We start from the raw sequence: 18,846 nt of genomic DNA on the forward strand, positions 1-18,846 counted from the left end.
TTGAGTTTTAAAATTGGAATTAGTTTGGGGACCCTTGGGTGGCTCAGCAGTTTATAGACTGCTTTTGTCCCTGGGCATGATCCTGGAGTCTCGGGATCGAGTCCCATGTCAGGCTTCCTGCATGGAGCCTGCTTATCCCTCTGCCTGTGTCTCTGCCTTTCTCTGTGTCTCTTGTAAATAAATGAATAAAATCTTAAAAAAAATTGGAATTAGTTTAGCTACTAGTAATAGTGTTCTTAGACTTAAAATGAATGCAATAACTTCCTTGGTAATGAGGATAAATTAGGTAAGTGTGTTATTTCACACAGGAAAACTAGATAGGAAATAGGAACAATAGTTTTCAACAATAATTTTGAAATGTATTGCCACTAAACAACCAAACTGTTGTAAAGACTATGAGAATATGAAGAGAAAAAATGAAACAGAATGGAGAAACTCATCGATGGGTTTTTGATGAAAAACCAAATTAAGAGAATACAACTTGTCAGCAAATGAGAATACTCAGAGAGCCTGTGATCCACGGAAGCTTGCTTTGTTTTTCATTGTCTTTTAAAAATCAAGTATATTGCCAACTTAAAGGTCTGTTTTAAGTCAAAATTTAATTTTTCTTATTTTCTTTTATTTTTCTCTTGAGTTACTGTACCATTGCTGATTTTGTCAAGTTTTAGCTTTGTTATGAAGTATAATTTAAACACCTTTAGTGTGTCCCTGACCACACTTAGTATGTAGTCACCCAGAATGGTGCAGGGAAATTAGTTCTTTGAAGTTCTGGTACTATCATGGTAACTATCACTAAGCACAAGCAAATAATAAATAAATGTCCATTTCAGGGTCTCTTGAAGTAAATTATGTTGAACTTAATATTCACTGAAGATTATTTTTTGTCTTTCCCTTTACTGTTCTCTCCATAAAAATTATTGTAGATGAAATGTATAGGAATTTCAGTTAGGTGCCAGGATTGGCACTGTGACTTTTCATCATTTCAGTATTTAGCCTAGGGCAAGTAAACACACTAATTGTTTTATTAGTTTCTATTTTATAAAATTCAGAATATTTGCCACCTACTTGGCTCTCATGAGAATACTAAAGATTAATAAGACTGTGTCTCTTTTCTTTCTTTCTTCTTTTTATTTAATTATTTAAAAAATTAATTTATTTTTTATTGCTGTTCAATTTGCCAACATACAGAATAACACACAGTGATCATCCCGTCAAGTGCCCCCCTCAGTGCCCGTCACCCATTCACCCCCACCCCCCGCTCTCCTCCCCTTCCAACACTCCTAGTTGATTTCCTAGACTTAGGAGTCTCTCATGTTCTGTCTCCCTTTCTGATATTTCCTACCCATTTCTTCTCCCTTCCCTTCTATTCCCTTTCACTATTATTTATATTCTCCAAATGAATGAGAACATACACTGTTTGTCCTTCTCTGATTGACTTACTTCACTCAGCATAATACCCTCCAGTTCCATCCACGTCGAAGCAAATGGTGGGTATTTGTCATTTCTAATGGCTGAGGAATATTCCATTGTATACATAAACCACATCTTCTTTATCCATTCATCTTTCAGTGGACACCGAGGCTTCTTCCACAGTTTGGCTATTGTAGCCATTGCTGCTAGAAACATAGGGGTGCAGGTGTCCTGGCATTTCATTGAATCTGTATCTTTGGGTAAATCCCCAGCAGTGCAATTGCTGGGTCGTAGGACAGGTCTATTTTTAACTTTTTGAGGAACCTCACAGTTTTCCAGAGTGGCTGCATCAGTTCACATTCCCACCAAAAGTGTAAGAGGGTTCCCTTTTCTCCTCATCCTCTCCAACATTTGTGGCTTCCTGCCTTGTTAATTTTCCCCATTCTCACTGGTGTGAGGTGGTATCTCATTGTGGTTTTGATTTGTATTTCCCTGATGGCAAGTGATGCAGAGCATTTTCTCATGTGCATGTTGGCCATGTCTATGTCTTCCTCTGTGAGATTTCTCTTCATGTCTTTTGCCCATTTCATGATTGGATTGTTTGTTTCTTTGCTGTTGAGTTTAATAAGGTCTTTATAGATCTTGGAAACTAGCCCTTTATCTGATATGTCATTTGCAAATATCTTCTCCCATTCTGTAGGTTGTCTTTTAGTTTTGTTGACTGTATCCTTTTCTGTGCAAAAGCTTCTTATCTTGATGAAGTCCCAATAGTTCATTTTTGCTTTTGTTTCTTTTGCCTTTGTGGATGTATCTTGCAAGAAGTTACTGTGGCCAAGTTCAAAAGGGTGTTGCCTGTGTTCTCCTCTAGGATTTTGATGGAATCTTGTCTCACATTTAGATCTTTCATCCATTTTGAGTTTATCTTTGTGTATGGTGAAAGAGAGTGGTCTAGTTTCATTCTTCTGCATGTGGATGTCCAATTTTCCCAGCACCATTTATTGAAGAGACTGTCTTTCTTCCAGTGGATAGTCTTTCCTCCTTTATCGAATATTAGTTGACCATAAAGTTGAGGGTCCACTTCTGGGTTCTCTATTCTGTTCCATTGATATGTGTCTGTTTTTGTGCCAGTACCACACTGTCTTGATGACCACAGCTTTGTAGTACAACCTGAAATCTGGCATTGTGATGCCCCCAGCTATGGTTTTTGTTTTTCAGTATTCCCCTGGCTATTCAGGGTCTTTTCTGATTCCACACAAATCTTAAAATAATTTGTTCTAACTCTCTGAAGAAAGTCCATGGTATTTTGATAGGGATTGCATTAAACGTGTAAATAGCCCTGAGTAACACTGAGATTTTCACAATATTAATTCTGCCAATCCATGAGCACAGAATATTTTTCCATCTCTTTGTGTCTTCCTCAATTTCTTTCAGAAGTGTTCTATAGTTTTTAGGGTATAGATCCTTTACCTCTCTGGTTATTCCTAGGTATCTTATGCTTTGGGGTACAATTGTAAATGGTATTGACTCCTTAATTTCTCTTTCTTCAGTCTCATTGTTAATGTATAGAAATGCCACTGGTTCTGGGCATTGATTTTTATCCTGCCACACTGCTGAATTGCTGTATGAGTTCTAGCAATCTTGGGTTGGAGGCTTTTGGGTTTTCTACGTAGAGTATCATGTCATCGGTGAAGAGGGAGAATTTGCCTACTTCTTTGCCAATTTGAATGCCTTTAATATCTTTTTGTTGTCTGATTGCTGAGGCTAGGACTTCCAGTACTATGTTGAATGGCAGTGGTGAGAGTGGACATCTGTCTTTTTCCTGATCTTAGGGGAAAGGCTCCCAGTGCTTCTCCATTGAGAATGATATTTGCTGTGGGCTTTTCGTAGATGGCTTTTAATGATGTTGAGGAATGTTCCCTCTATCCCTACACTCTGAAGAATTTTGATCAGGAATGGATGCTGTATTTTGTCAAATGCTTTCTCTGCATCTAATGATAGGATCATATGGTTCTTGGTTTTTCTCTTGCTGATATGATGAATCACATTGATTGTTTTACGAGTGTTGAACCAGCCTTGTATCCTGGGAATAAATCCAACTTGGTCATGGTGAATATTTTTCTTAATGTATTGTTGGATCCTATTGGCTAGTATCTTATTGAGAATTTTTGCATCCATGTTTATCAGGGACATTGGTCTGTAATTCTCCTTTTTGGTGGGGTCTTTGTCTGGTTTTGGAATTAAGGTCATGCTGGCCTCATAGAGTGAATTTGGAAGTACTCCATCTCTGTCTTTCTGAACAGCTTTAGTAGAATAGGTATGGTTTCTTCTTTAAACGACTGATAGAATTCCCCAGGGAAGCCATCTGTCCTTGGACTTTTGTGTCTTGGGAGGTTTTTGATGACTGCTTCAATATCCTCCCTGTTATTGGCCTGTTCAGGTTTTCTATTTCTTCCAGTTCCAGTTTTGGTAGTTGTGGTTTTCCAGAAATTCGTCCATTTCTTTAACTCTTCTTCTGCTGGGTATAGGATCTATTTGCTGTTTTTTCTCTAGCTCCTTTAGGTGTAAGGTTAGCTTTTGTATTTGAGTTCTTTCCAGTTTTTGGATGGCTCCTTGTATTGCAATGTATTTCCCCCTCAGGACTGCTTTTGCTGCACCCCAAAGATTTTGAACGGTTGTATCTTCATTCTCATTAGTTTCCATGAATCTTTTTAATTCTTCCCTAATTTCCTGATTGACTTTCATCTTTTAGCAAGATGGTCCCTAACCTCCACGTGTTTGAAGTCCTTCCAAACTTCTTGTTGTGATTTAGTTCTAATTTCAAGGCATTATGGTTTGAGAATATGCAGGAGATGATCCCAATTTTTTGGTATCAGTTCAGACTCAATTTGTGACCCAGTATGTGGTCTATTCTGGAGAAAGTTCCATGTGCACTTGAGAAGAATGTGTATTCAGTTGCCTTTGGATGTAAAGTTCTGTAGATATCTGTGAAATCCATCTGGTCCAGTGTATCATTTAAAGCTCTCATTTCTTTGGAGATGTTGTGTTTAGAAGACATATCAAGTGTAGAAAGCGCTAAATTGAAGTCACCAAGTATAAGTGTATTATTATCTAAGTATGTCTTCACTTTGGTTATTAATTGATTGATATATTTGGCAGCTCCCACATTCGAGGCATATATATTGAGATTGTTAAGTCCTCTTGTTGGATAGATCCTTTAAGTATGATATAGTGTCCCTCTTCATCTCTCACTACAGTCTTTGGGGTGAATTATAGTTTATCTGATATAAGGATGGCTACCCCTGCTTTCTTTTGAGGACCATTCGAATGGTAAATGGTTCTCCAACTTTTTATTTTCAGGCTGTAGGTGTCCTTCTGTCTAAAATGAGTCTCTTGTAGACAACAAATAGATGATTCCTGCTTTTTTATCCAGTCTGAAACCCTGCGCCTTTTGATGGGGTTATTAAGCCCGTTTACGTTCAGAGTTACTATTGAAAGATACGAGTTTAGTGTCATCAAAATATGAGTTTAGTGTCATCAAGACTGTATTTCAAAGTCATTTTCAGAAGCTCTGAAGCTCCTTAGATGTATAAAATCTTATTATAATATGAAACATATTTCTTCTTGTTGTCAAGCCAATACTAGCTTCTGAAAGAATTTATGTTAGGGGAATATCTTCATTATGAAGACCGTTAATATTTGGAATCAAAGACATAGTGCCTGTCAAAGTCACTACACAATTGTAGAGCAGCCAGACAGCTTCTAAGTGAAAAGAGTTTATCACACTGGTTTAGTAATATCCATCAAGGTTGCTATACCGAATCTTAAGGGTAACCTATAATTCAAAGAAATGATACCAGAAATCCCTCATGTCTCTTTAATAAATACATTAGGAAAAAAAATGGATTTCTGAAGGTACCATCTGATACTGTGATGTGTAAATTTCATTTCCTCTGACATGTGCAGATATTGTAATAATTAGAATTGTTCATTCTTTTAGATTTTAATCTGCTATCTAAGGTATACCATCCAAAACATATCTTGAATATAGAGTCAATAAGGTGACTGGGGCCAATTCAATTAATATCCATCTTTCATTTTGGTAATTGAAAATTAACTTCCATTTGTCCAAATTCTTACACTGATCCAATCAAGGAAAAGATATTCAGGTGTGATATAATCAACTCTCTAAATAGATTCCTCATTTTTTTATTGATTTTTACTTAGGCTAGGTTTTTTTTTTTTTGATTGATGAATATGACAAATAATTCTTGATTATTTTTAATATAGACATAGTAATATGATTTTTCTGCTCTAAAATGAGAATAACTCATTTCTTTTTATAATTCTTAATTACATCTAATATTTGCTGAAACAACCATCTAACTTACTGTGTAAAGTCTTGTGATTTTTTAAAAAAAATATTGTCATATAATCAAAAGATTCAGTGATAATAGTTCTGTTGGTTATATTTCAATTTTTACACTATGTATAATACCATATTGTATCTTAGAATTAAATTAAGAGAAAAGTGTTTTTTTCAGTGTTTTTTTTCAAGAAACAACAAGTGTTGGTGAGGGTGTAGACCAAGGGAATCCCTCTACTGTTGGTGGGAATGCAAACTGGTACAGCCACTCTGGAAAACAATTGGTGATTCCTCAAAAAGCATAAAAATAGAACTATGCTCTACCCTAGCAATTACACTACTAGGTATTTACCCAAAGAATACAAACACTAATTCAAAGGGGTATATGCACCCTGATATTTATAGCAGCATTATTTGGCAATAGCCAAATTGTGGAAAGAGCCCAAATATCTATTGACTGATAAAGGACAAAGAATGAAATATCACTCAGCTGTAAAAAAATAAATGAAATCTTGCTGTTTGCAATGATGTGGATGGAACTAGAGATGAGAATGATAAATGAAATGAGTTAGAGAAAGATAAATACCATATGATTTCACTCATTTGTGGAATTTAAGAAACAAAACAATCATAGGAGAAAAAAGAAAGATTCAACCTAAGAAACAGACCCTTAATTATAGAGAACAAATTTATGGTTACCATAGAGGAGGTGGGTGGGGAGAGTTAAGTAGATGGTAGGGAATAAGGATGGCACTTGTGATGAGCACTGGATGTTGTATGGAAGTGTTGAGTCACTAAGTTGTACACCTGAAACTAATATTATACTGTATGTTAACTAACTTGTTAACAAGTTATGTTAATATAAATAAAAACTCAAAAAAAGAAGTATTTTAATCCTATTGTCATTTAAGCATTGGTAATTTTATTTTACTTTTATACTAATGCAAAGGACCTTTTGGGGTTATTTTTAATTCTTTACAAGTCAGATAAAATTATTTTCTGTTGTTATGTGTTTATATACATATACACCCAAGTGAAACTATAAAATTGAATCAATTTATAGAGTATGATAGGCAAATTCATTTCTTGAGTGATGACATTACTAACAATTCAGTGATTTCCCTTACAGAACTTAAAGAACATGTATGTTGTTATCTTTCTACCTATAAATAGAATAATTGGCAAATTAAAATTGATTAGCAGATATTTTACATTTGTAGTTAAAGTGTTAAGAACTGAGGTTGATAAATGATATATTATGAGTTGTGAGTTTGGTTGATAAATGAATAATAGTCTTATGGGATTTATTAATTTATAGGGCATTCATTCAATCACTCAACATTTAATGGTGATTTATTTATTTATTTAAAATTGTTTAGAACTTTTAATAGCATGAAAGTGGTTTTGTTTTACTCATAAATGAAGTCTTGTCTTTGCATATATTTGAGATAAAATGTATTTTCGTTATCTAAATTAAAGAGGGAAATAGTATATTTGCATTAAGTATAATTTAGACCATTAAATGTTGTGTAACCAATGAAGACACTTTAGAAAAATTTAATGAAGAGATTATTAAATGAGGTGCATCACATTATAAAGCAATCTACTCTTATTGCACCAAATTTTAATTCATAGATATGTAAATGAGTTTGTGATTGATCCAGGTCAGGTAAAGTAAAATTTTTGTTAAGTGGAAAAATGCTTAAACATTACTTTATTGTTCATAATGACCTGGTTTTGGGCATTTAGAGAAGGGAAATACTCAGCAAATTTATAAAGAAAATGAATGAAAATATCAAGTGTGGAAAACTGGAGACTCTTATACAGTGTGGTGGAAATATAAGTTGGTATCAGTGATTCTCAAGCAGGCTGACAGAATGTTTCAAATATATATGTCATTTAACCACCAAATCCTACTTCTGGGATTATCCTACAGAAATAATTAATGATATACTCCAAATTTAAGCTTTAAGGAAATTTATCAAAGAACACTAGTAATGAAAAGTTTACAATGTCTTAAATGAAAGGAAAATGGGGTTTAGTTAATTCTCATACATCAAGTGGATAGAGTTCTTTGAAAAAATATTAAGTGGTATATATATTTAAAACTGGTAAGAAGATTCATTTGATTTGATTAGTCATTTAACAAATATGCACTGAGGGTCTTTTTGTGTATTCACCACTATTCCAGGGCCTTGAACTAAATATAAGCATTGTTGTTTCATAGAGCTTAATTTGAAGTCTAATGGGCATTTAATGGATCAGATATTTAATTGAATAGAAAAAATAGATCAATAGATTGATAGATGAAAGTGAACAAGGAAAAAAAGCAAAGAAAGTAAAAAAAGAATAAATGCCAGGTAGTTATAAATGCTATGAAGAGGAATAAGAGAGAGGACGATTGGGAGTTCAGAGTGGGTTGAGCATAGTTTCAAAGAATGTTATCAGAGAAGTCCTCATTGAAAAAATAATATGTAAGTAACCTACTTCGACTTGTTAAAGATTTTGTTTTACTTTCGGTTTTTTTTAATTGGCTCCACTAGATGAATGTACATTGGTTTATAATAAGTAAAAATTAATTTAAGATTTTTAAATAAAGAAAAACAATTGAAGCTTAAAGCACAATTTTTATTAAAATCAAGTATTTAAATGAATGTAAGATTCCACAACATATGTGGTGTATAAGACAATATTTGAAGACTGAATGCAACAGGTGCCGAGATTTACTTTATTTAGAAAATATAGATCATTTCTCATGAAAAGAGCATTGTGATTTCTGCATCACATTCCCACAGCAATTTATTTTAGGAAACAAATGTAATCTATCTTAGAGTTTAATTGACCATATACCATGTAGGTAGTTTTGTTTACTTTTTCAATAAACATAAGTAATACCCTTGATATAAAAATCAGTGTAGTGTGAAAACTAATTATTTATTTTCTCAGTGGCTTGTAAAATTATGGCTTAAGAAATGCTATAGAGTTCATCAAAATGCAGTATATCCCTCTTGCTGAGGACTGTTAACTTATTGCAATAAATACATAATTTTTGTTGTTTTTCTATAGCTAATGGAAGTGCTTTTGGGATGATAAAATGTTAAGGTAATTCTGAGTATAGGCAAAAATAGATCAGATCAATTTTGAGGATTTGTTGATTCTGTATATTTATTAAAAATGATGGATGAGTGTCTCAGTCGATTAGGTGTCCAACTCTTTATTTTGTCTGAGGTCATGATCTCAGGGTCATGAGATTAGGGTCCGTGCTGGGTGTGGAAGCTACTTGACCTTCTCTCTCTCTGTCTCCCTCTGCTACTCCCCTTATTTCTCTCTGTCTAAAAACCAATGATGGAAATGTTATTTTTGAAAATGAACTAATTTTATTGGATTCACCTCAAATTTTGTTTCACTTGGCACTTAATCTGTATTTCAAGTAAATTCTCCTTATGCATAATTTGAGAATGGTCATAGTTATCTTAAATATTTTATTTATTTATTTATTTATTTATTTATTTATTTATTTATTTATTCGAAAGAGAGAGAGAGTGCACACAAGATTGGAGGGAGGGGCATTGAGAGAGAGGGAGAGAGAGAGAGAGAAGCAGACTCCCTTGTGAGCAGGGATCCTGATGGGGAACTGGATCCCAGGACCCTGAGATCTTGACCTGAGGCAAAGGCAGATGCTTAACCAACTGAGCCACCCAGGCATCCCTCATATTTATTAATAAGCATATATTACAGGCAAAATTATCCTATGCATAGTATATTGAGTTTGGGGTTATTTACTTTTTGGATACTAAGGAATTTTGAAAAGTATGGAAAAAGCTTTATTTGAGGAGAGAATAAGTATGCAGGGAGTAGGGGTAGGACAGAACTGGTACACAATATTTTACAACATAAATGATAAAAGAATCAAAGTCTGATGTAGAGTTATAGCCTTAAAGTAGAAAATGGTGTGAAACTGTAAAGAATAATTGACAATATGTGTATTTTATATAAACAATATATAGAGGTGAGTTTATCTGAAACATTTTATGGGTATAGCTTTATATATTATAGTGAATTATAAATTGATAAAACAAAGAGGCCACATATTGGGATCCCTGGGTGGCACAGTGGTTTAGCGCCTGCCTTTGGCCCAGGGCGCAATCCTGGAGACCCGGGATCAAGTCCCACGTCAGGCTCCCGGTGCATGGAGCCTGCTTCTCCCTCTGCCTGTGCCTCTGCCTCACTCTTTCTCTCTCTCTCTGTGTGTGTGACTATCATTAAAAAAAAAAACAAAAACAAAGAGGCCACATATTTAAAAAATAATTATATTAGCTTGGAACTAAGAGGGATAGACACAGTATATAAAATAAAAAGAGGCCTTTGGACACTGAAATTTCTGTAGGTAGAAAGTTGGCTGAAAAACCACCTAGTTGCAAACATGGCTACTTTCGTGGAAAAAGAAGGATGACTTAAAAGAACAGAACCAGAAACCCACAGAATAGAGTCATGAATCAAATTGAACAACTCTTAGGAATTAGAACTGGGCCCTAATATAGGAACTGGCAGCATGTACTCTGCTGGATTTGAAATGCCATGAGCCTATGACTGCTATGTCCCTCCTGTTTTTCTCCCTTTGAATGTTGATAGCCTTTATCATATTCTGTTCTATCATTAGTATAAGGATATCTGTGCGGAAGTAAGTTAAGGCCTTTTGATGGAGAGGAATGATATTCAAAGAGTTGTACAGAGGAACTAATACAGAGAAGTCTCATCCACATCTGAACCAGAATTTGTTGAGATTCTGAACTTCAAGTTATGCCACAATGGGATGAAATTTGGGAGTTTTCAAAGTATTTTACGTATGGGATGTGAAATGTAGCCAGAGAATGGACTGTGGAAGATTGCGTTTCCAAAGTTTTTGCCACAATATATTTCATCCTACATGTTCTTCACATAGTGCAGAATTGACAGTGCTCTCATTGAGTACTGGAGTTTATTTCCAGATCCCTGGTGGACCTTTGATATTGCTCCTATAGAGTGTAGCAAAGGGTTGCTATGTGACTGCTGAGGCTAAATCATAAAAACTTCTTGCACTTCTGGATGGTCCCCTCAGAATAACTACTCTTGAAACTAGCTATCCTGCCAGTATAAAACCAAGCGGCCAGGGAAAGGTTCATGAAAAGGAAATGAGGCCCCCAGGCCTAGCTTACAGCCAACAGACAGCATGGACTAGCCAGCGTTATGAGTGTAAGTGGAAGCAGAACCTCCAGTACCCAGTCAGGCTGCCCCAGCTGACACGCTGTGCTGCTGAGATGAACTTTTTCCTCTACATCATGATTAACGATAATTTTGAAATTTTTTATTCATGAGAGCCACACAGAGAGAGGCAGAGACATAGGCAGAGGGAGAAGCAGGTTCCCTGCGGGGAGCCCAATGCAGGACTTGATCCCGGGACCCCATGATCATACCCTCAGTCAAAGACAGACACTCAGCCCTGAGCCACCCAAAGTTCAGATTTTTAAGCAAAATAAATGATTATGTTGTTTTAACCCACTAGTTTTGAGGAGTAGATTTTTATGCAGCAATAGATAATCAGAACAATTCCTAAGCAGAGAAGGGAGACAAAAGAAGGCAGATAAAGTTAGTACTAAGTAAAAGTCTCAAAGGTGATGTAGTCCAAAGAATAGGAAGTTGAAATTCTATGTAATTACTAAAGTGAAGATGTATTCATGCCTACAATTGACGTTGAATTAAGAGTGAGGTTAAGTCCAGGATTAGTAAGGGTATTAACAGTAATATTAAACTATCTTAGAAATATTTGATAGGGTAATTAATAAGATGATCCATGTTCTGAAATCCTCTAAGAAGGTGTGAGGGAACATTAGAGTTGGGTATATAATAGCCACACAGAGGAAAATAGCTCAATTAGATTATTAATGATGAAAATAGATGTGTTGCATTTGAGTGAAAGTTTCAGGTTTTCAAAGCATTTCACATATATTACTGGATTATCACAACTAGCTTAGGGTTAATGATCACTGTCCTTATTTATATGGGAGAAAACTGAAAGGTAATTAAAAGAAAAGAAAATTTGCTTATATTAACACAAAAAATAGTATAAACAAGAATAAGATCAAGATGGTTCACTTTTTTGTTAATTCTTTATTAAAAAATACATTTTGAGCACATACTATGTTTCAGACTATGCTATGAAAAATGGAGTAATACTCAATCCTTGTCCTCAAATCTTGAATATCTAGCAAGGGAGAAAATGTCCACAGATAATTATAATAAAATTCCACTATTAGTGGTCCCTATATTACAATTGTTTCCAAAATCATATATAAATTTATTGGCAAATGGATGAGCAGGTCTTTTAAAAATTTTTTTACTGAAATATATTTGACATATGTTAGTTGAAGGTTACAACATAAGGTTGATTTGATACTTTTATATATTGCTTTATAATAGCTATTGTAGCATTAGGTCCCACCTTTATCAGGTCATATAATCACTTCTTTTTTGTGATGGGAATTAGTTAAGATCTAGTCACTAAGCAAGCTTGATGTTTATAATACAATATTGTTGCCTATAATAATTATGCTGTGCATTATATCTCCAGGACTTATTCATCTACTGGTTGTAAGTTTGGACTCATAAACAACACCACTCCTGTCCCCCAGTCTCCAGCCCCTGACAATCATCACTTTATTCTCAGTTTTTATAAGTTCAGCTTTTTTTTAGATTCCACATACAAGTGATATCATAAGGTATTTATCTTTCTCTTTCTGACTTACCTCAGTATAATGTCTTTATGGTCCAATCCTGCAAATGGCAGGATTTCCTTCTTTCTCATGGCTAAAAAATATTCCATGTCTATATCTACCACATCTTCTTTATGCATTCATCTGTTGATGGGCACTTAGGTTTCCATATCTTTGTTCTTTTGAATAATGCTAAAATAAACATGGGAATGCAGATATCTCCTTGATAGAGGAACAGTTGTTAATATAAATTTCTTAAACATAGAAAGTAAGGTTACAAAGCATACAACATGTATAGTTTATAGTATATTGGTAAGCCAAGAATGTATACATTTATCTATCCATTCACTGGTTGAAGGACATTTAGGTTGTTTCCAAATTTTGACTATTATAAATAATGCTGCTATGAACATCCATGTGCAAGTCTTTCTGTAGATATATTTTAATCTCTCTTGGGCAATTACGCAGGAGTAGAATTGCTAGGTAGGCTAGTAGTTTTATCTTTAACTTTTTTGAGGAACTTTTAAATTGTTTTTCAAAGTGGTTTTCCTTTTTTTTTTTTTTTAAACTTCCAAGGTTACTTTATTTGTTTTGAAAACAACCTCCATTCTTTACTTCTCAATTTAGTCTTGGTTTAGTGACAAAAAAGGCTTTTCTCTCTGGCCTCTTTTGTAAGAAAGGGAACAACATAAACACTCCCCATGAGATCTCTCTCCCCAGATTCCAGTGAAGGGCAGATGGGGCCAAGACTGGAACTGGAACAGCACGGAGAACATGTAGGATCTGTCTCTGATCCCCACTTGGCTTACAATCCCTTCCTCCATCCTTCCTGAGACATCTGCTCCTGTCCGGAGGGCTCTGCCTCCAATTCCGGTTCAGAGCATCTATAGTAGCTACAATATTAACTACAACAATTATGACAAATCATGTGAATTTATAATTACATATAAATTTGTAGTAGTTCAAAGCACAGTATCTTTTAAAATCTTGATATTTCATCTGTCAAAAGAATATTAAAAATAACATTTTGTTTATTAAATTTTATGGTAAAACTTGAAAGAGAAAATAACTGTTTTATAAATATATACATTTATACAATTGACCCTTGCACAATGCAGGGATTAGGGGCACCCACCCTATTTGCGGTTAAAAGTACATAAATTTGATTCCCCCCCCCCCACCAACTGAACTACTGATAGTTTACTATTGACAGAAAGCCATACTGATGACTGTTAACACATATTTTGTATATTGTATGTATCATATACTACATTCTTACAATAAAGTAAGCTAGAGAAAGATGTAATTAAATAGAGAAAATACCCTTATAGTCCTGTATTGCAAGAAATCCACGTATAAGTGAACCCACACAATTTAAACATGTGTTGTTCAAGGGTCAACTATATAATTCTTGGTAGATATAATTCATTAGGAAGACTTTTTTTTTTTTTTTTTTTGCTTTGATACTGACCTTCAAATCTGAATGAAGCTATCAAATTAAGTTTTAGCAGGATTCCTGGCTGGCTCAGTGAGTAGAGCATGTGATTCCTGATCTTGGAGTCATAGGTTCAAGTCCCACATTGGGAGTGGAGCCTACAAAACATACACACACATAAACACACACACACACACACACACACACACATTAAGTCTTAGCTAAAACATTGGAAAATTTGGGGAAGTATAAGAAAAAATCAAATAGACTTGACTTTTAATAGAGGAAGTTGGTTCAACAGGAGGCTACTTATTGCTGGAGTTATGCAAGCATAAGCTGGATGATTTCTCTGCTCAGAATGCTTTGGGATAGATTTCTGTGGAGAATGGGAAGCTGGGCTTGAAAACCTTAAAGCCTTCTACTCATTCTCACCCTGGTAGTCTAATATTCTCTAGGTAATAAGGAGGCAGCCAATATAGAAATGCAATAATGTAAATTGTAATATGACTATAATGAGATAATTTATTCTATTTATGAAGGGAATTTTGATTTATAGAGAATAATTTAAGGACAAATGATACTGTATCTGCTCATTATTCCAAATTTCAGGAATGTTTTCCTGAAGAAATCATCACTAACTTTTTTGTTTTTTTTTTTTTAGATTCTCCATGTAAATGATATCACACAGTATTTGTTTTTCTCTGTCTGACTTGTTTCACTTAGCATAATGCCTTCAATGTTGTTGCAGATGATAGGATTTTCTGTTTTTTTTTAAAAATAGCTGAATAATATTCCATTGCACTTTTACCTTCTTTATTCATCCATTCATGGCTACTTAGGTTGTATCTAGGTATGCTTTTCTGTATATTTATCCTGAGAGATTTATATAGTGCTTCTTGAGTTTGTGCCTTGATGTCTTTTTTTTTCTTTTAGTTTAGAAAGTTCTTTCATTAAATATTCAAATATTACATTTTTTAAAACTTTTCTTTCTTTCCTTCCTTCTCTCTTTTTTTTTTCCTTCCTTCTCTTTTATCTCATTCCTCCTCCTCTTCTTGGTCCTTCTTTTCAGCTCCAACTAAACATACCTTTTTTTGTTTTCTTTTATAATCTCTTCATTTCCCATCCTTCCCCCCTCCCCCCATGAATCATGTAGGTATTTTATTTAACCTTCTCTTCCAGTTCATTGATTCTTTCTTCTGTGTATAATCTGCTTTTGTAAACAATCTCATAAATTCTTTTTTTTAAAGATTTTATTTATTTATGATAGACATAGAGATAGAGAGAGAGAGAGAGAGGCAGAGACACAGGCAGAGGGAGAAGCAGGCTCCATGCTAGGAGCCCGACGTGGGACTCGATCCCAGGTCTCCAGGATCACTCCCTGGGCCAAAGGCAGGCGCTAAACCACTGAGCCACCCAGGGATCCCCCAACAATCTCATAAATTCTTAATTTTAGTTATTATATTTTTACTTCTGCAGTTTGCAGTATGTCTCTGAATGATCAGTATTTTGAGGCAGTCTATTGGGATTCCTTTGGCTGCTCATAACGCTTTTCATGCACAAAGCATTTAAAAATTGTTTTTCAGATTGGTACATAAAGGAAGTAAAACAAACATATTCTTTGCTCCCAGGAATTTAAAAGCAAAAATGGAAAATACTTAGGCAGAAGGAAATATAAAAAATGTATCAAAAATTTACATATTATTTTAAAAAATAAGCCAATAAATATATTAAATGAGTTAATATGTGAGAGTGAAAGTCCAGGATTCATAAAAGTTTGAGTTATATTATTTTCTTCAAATAAGGAAGGTTATAAAAGCTAAATACAATATTATCTATATTATAGAAAGACATTGGAAACAAACGGTTGGCTAATGATAGACTATTTGACATAATACACAGAAGTCCGTGGAATATTATTTGATGATGAAAAATCATAGCATATTCTACTACAGTGAATGTTTCTTTAGTGTGATTTAGCTCATATCATATGTTATTTAAGAATAGGGCAAGAAATCAGTAAAAGTAATAAATTGTCTTGATTCATATGCAGTTATGTCTTAAGGCAGCAAGTATATCAAAATTTCTTATGATTAGAAAGACTTAACAATATATGAAGAATTTAAGGAAAATAAGCCAAAATTTACACAGTTGTGCCTTCTTAGTGCTCACTGTCACTGATGTTACACTTTTCACCATGTTAAGATTTTGAGAAAGCTAAAAGAACAGGTAAAGAGGTTACAAAGACATTTTTCTTTGTATTAAAAAACCAAACCACATATCCCTTCACAAAACAAATCTCCTCCCTGCCCTGGAAAACAAAATGAAACTTCAAAACAAAAATTCCTGATTCATGAATTCTTTACCTCAGGTCAGATTTTTATTATTATTTTTGTTGTTGTTGTTGTTGTTATTTTAGATTTCTGTTATTGATGGAACTTGTTTTTGTCAAGAGTGAATGCCCTCAAGAACCTAGTGTTTGAGAAGAAAGAAGCATGATCTCTAGAGTTAGTTAAAGGCTATGAAGGATAGGATGACACTGTTCTCTTTTTAATGGTTTGGAACACTATCGGTTAGTACACAGGTCTCTAAGTTCTTTGTATATGGTAAAATACACATAACAAAATTGATCATCTTAACCATTTTTCAAATTTTATTTATTTTTAAAATTTTATTTATTCATTTTAGAGGGAGTGAGAGAGAACATGTCAGCAGGGGGAGGGGCAGAGGGGGAGAGAGAGTGAGAGAGAGAGAGAGAGAGAGAAGCAGACTCTGTACGTGTACTTGTGCTACAGTGTGGAGCCTGACTCAGGGCTTGATCTCAGGACCCTGAGATCATGACCTGAGCTCAAACCAAGAGTTAGATGCTTAACCAACTAAACTTACCCAGGTGCCTCATTAACCATTTTTTAAAAAAAATTATTTATTTGAGAGAGAGAAAGAGAGCATGAGTGGGAAAGGGAGAGGGAGAGGGAATTTCAAGCCGACTCTACATGCGGCATGGAGCTGGATGTGGAGCTTCATCCCACAACCCTGAAATCATGACCTGAGGTGAAACCAAAAAAAAAAGTCTGAGCCTTAACTGACTTTGCCACCCAGGCAACCTGATCATCTTAACCATTTTTAAATGTGCAGTTTAGTGGTATTAAGTACATTCATGTGTTCTGCAACCATTACCACCATCCATACTCAGAACTCTTTTCATCTTGTAAACTGAAACTCTTTACTCATTAAACAGTAACTCCTGGGTAGCCTGGGTGGCTCAGCGGTTTAGCGCCGCCTTCGGTCCAGGGTGTGATCCCAGTCCCGCGTCAGGCTCCCTGCATGGAGACTGCTTCTCCCTCTGCCTGTGTCTCTGCTTCTCTCCCTCCCTCTCTCTCTCTGTCTCAAATACATACATACATACATACATACATACATACATACATACATACTCTTTAAAAAACAACAACAAAAAAGAAACCCCAAAACAGTAACTCCTTATTACCTCTCCTTACCGCCAGCCCCTACAAGCCTCGGAATAGATGAAGTGCCCACCATGCTGTGGGGAATGTAAAAAAGAATGAGACAGTTTTCACACTGCCTTCCTTAGTATATACTATGAGGAAGTGACTCTTAAGAGAGAAAGAAAAAGAAATTGGAATGGTGGTTAATATGAGCTTTCTTGTGTTACAATTTTAATTCTGAGTAACACCAGCTCTGTCACTGGCCAACCTACTACTCTAGATTCATGGTTGGTTACATATTCACTATAGTTTCTATATTTGTTGTTTGAAAGAAATCTAAATAAGAGGCACAGGTTGTGCTAGTCTTTGAAATACCACTTCAATATGATAGGGTTTTATTGACAACAATGTATTATTAACAGTAGGATAGGGTGAGAATTATAGGAAGAAAGGATGGAAAGATGGGAAAGGAAGGAGGAAGATAGATTTTCTTGACCTAGTTGATGGTAGTAAAGGGTAGAAATATGTGTGTTGGAGAGGGGAGGTTTCTTATAAGCTCAGGGAATATAATCACAGAAATTAGGAGAGTTAAAGGATAAAATATTATTAACTAAATAATGAGAAAGCAAGATTAAGGGAATAAAGGGAGATAGGAAAACTGAAGATTATGATATTCTTGAAGTGGTTCTACTTTTTATATATAATTATAATCTTTGTGGTCAGAAATTATGATTTTGTAACTGTTAATTTTATATACCATGAGTTAGAAAACGTAGTATCTACTTTAAATGTAATGATTTCCATGTAGGATAATGTTGCCACTGAATAAATGAAAAATATGTTTCAGTCAGATATAATATTCTTTTCAAGCAAGCCATGTCTACTTTTGTAGAGTCATTCCTCTTTGGAAATGCTACACAACTGTTCTAAATTAAATTAGAATTCAGATACTTGGAACACAGAAAGACAACTCTTTTTATAATAGAAAATATAATAAAAGTTTTAAATAGTTCAATATAGTATAATTATATAAAGTTATATAAAGTGTATCTAGATAATGCTGTAAATTTATTAAAATTCAACACTATGTTATGATAGTTTTATATGGTAGCTTTACAGAAAGATTATATTATCCAATTTGTTATACTTATTATAACTGCATTTCAATTAAAACACTTAGCAATTTCCTTGTTCTTTTTGAAATATTTTGAAACCCATTAGTGTGTCAGTGACTTGGCACTGCTCTCTAATTGCAATAGATATCAAGTGATAAAAATTGATTTTTTTGTACCTTACTTTGAAGAGTCAGCATTGGTTACCTGAATACATTATAATTCCTTTAAAATATTAATCCATGTTGCTTAAAGTTTTCATTTCTGAGTTTGGGATTAGATGTGCAGTTTTTTTTCACTAAAGAATGATTTGTATTGTATTGAAATATGGAAT

At 34.4% G+C, this 18,846-nt stretch overlaps 1 protein-coding gene across 1 annotated transcript in view; it reads left to right on the top strand.

The window, feature by feature from the left end:
• The window catches only part of STPG2 (sperm tail PG-rich repeat containing 2), a 537,574-nt gene that overhangs the window by 238,495 nt on the left and 280,233 nt on the right, over positions 1-18,846 (top strand). The gene's annotated exons all lie outside the window — the stretch shown is intronic.

Source organism: Vulpes vulpes, chromosome 4, assembly GCF_048418805.1.
Source record: "Vulpes vulpes isolate BD-2025 chromosome 4, VulVul3, whole genome shotgun sequence".
Classification (NCBI taxonomy): domain Eukaryota; kingdom Metazoa; phylum Chordata; class Mammalia; order Carnivora; family Canidae; genus Vulpes; species Vulpes vulpes.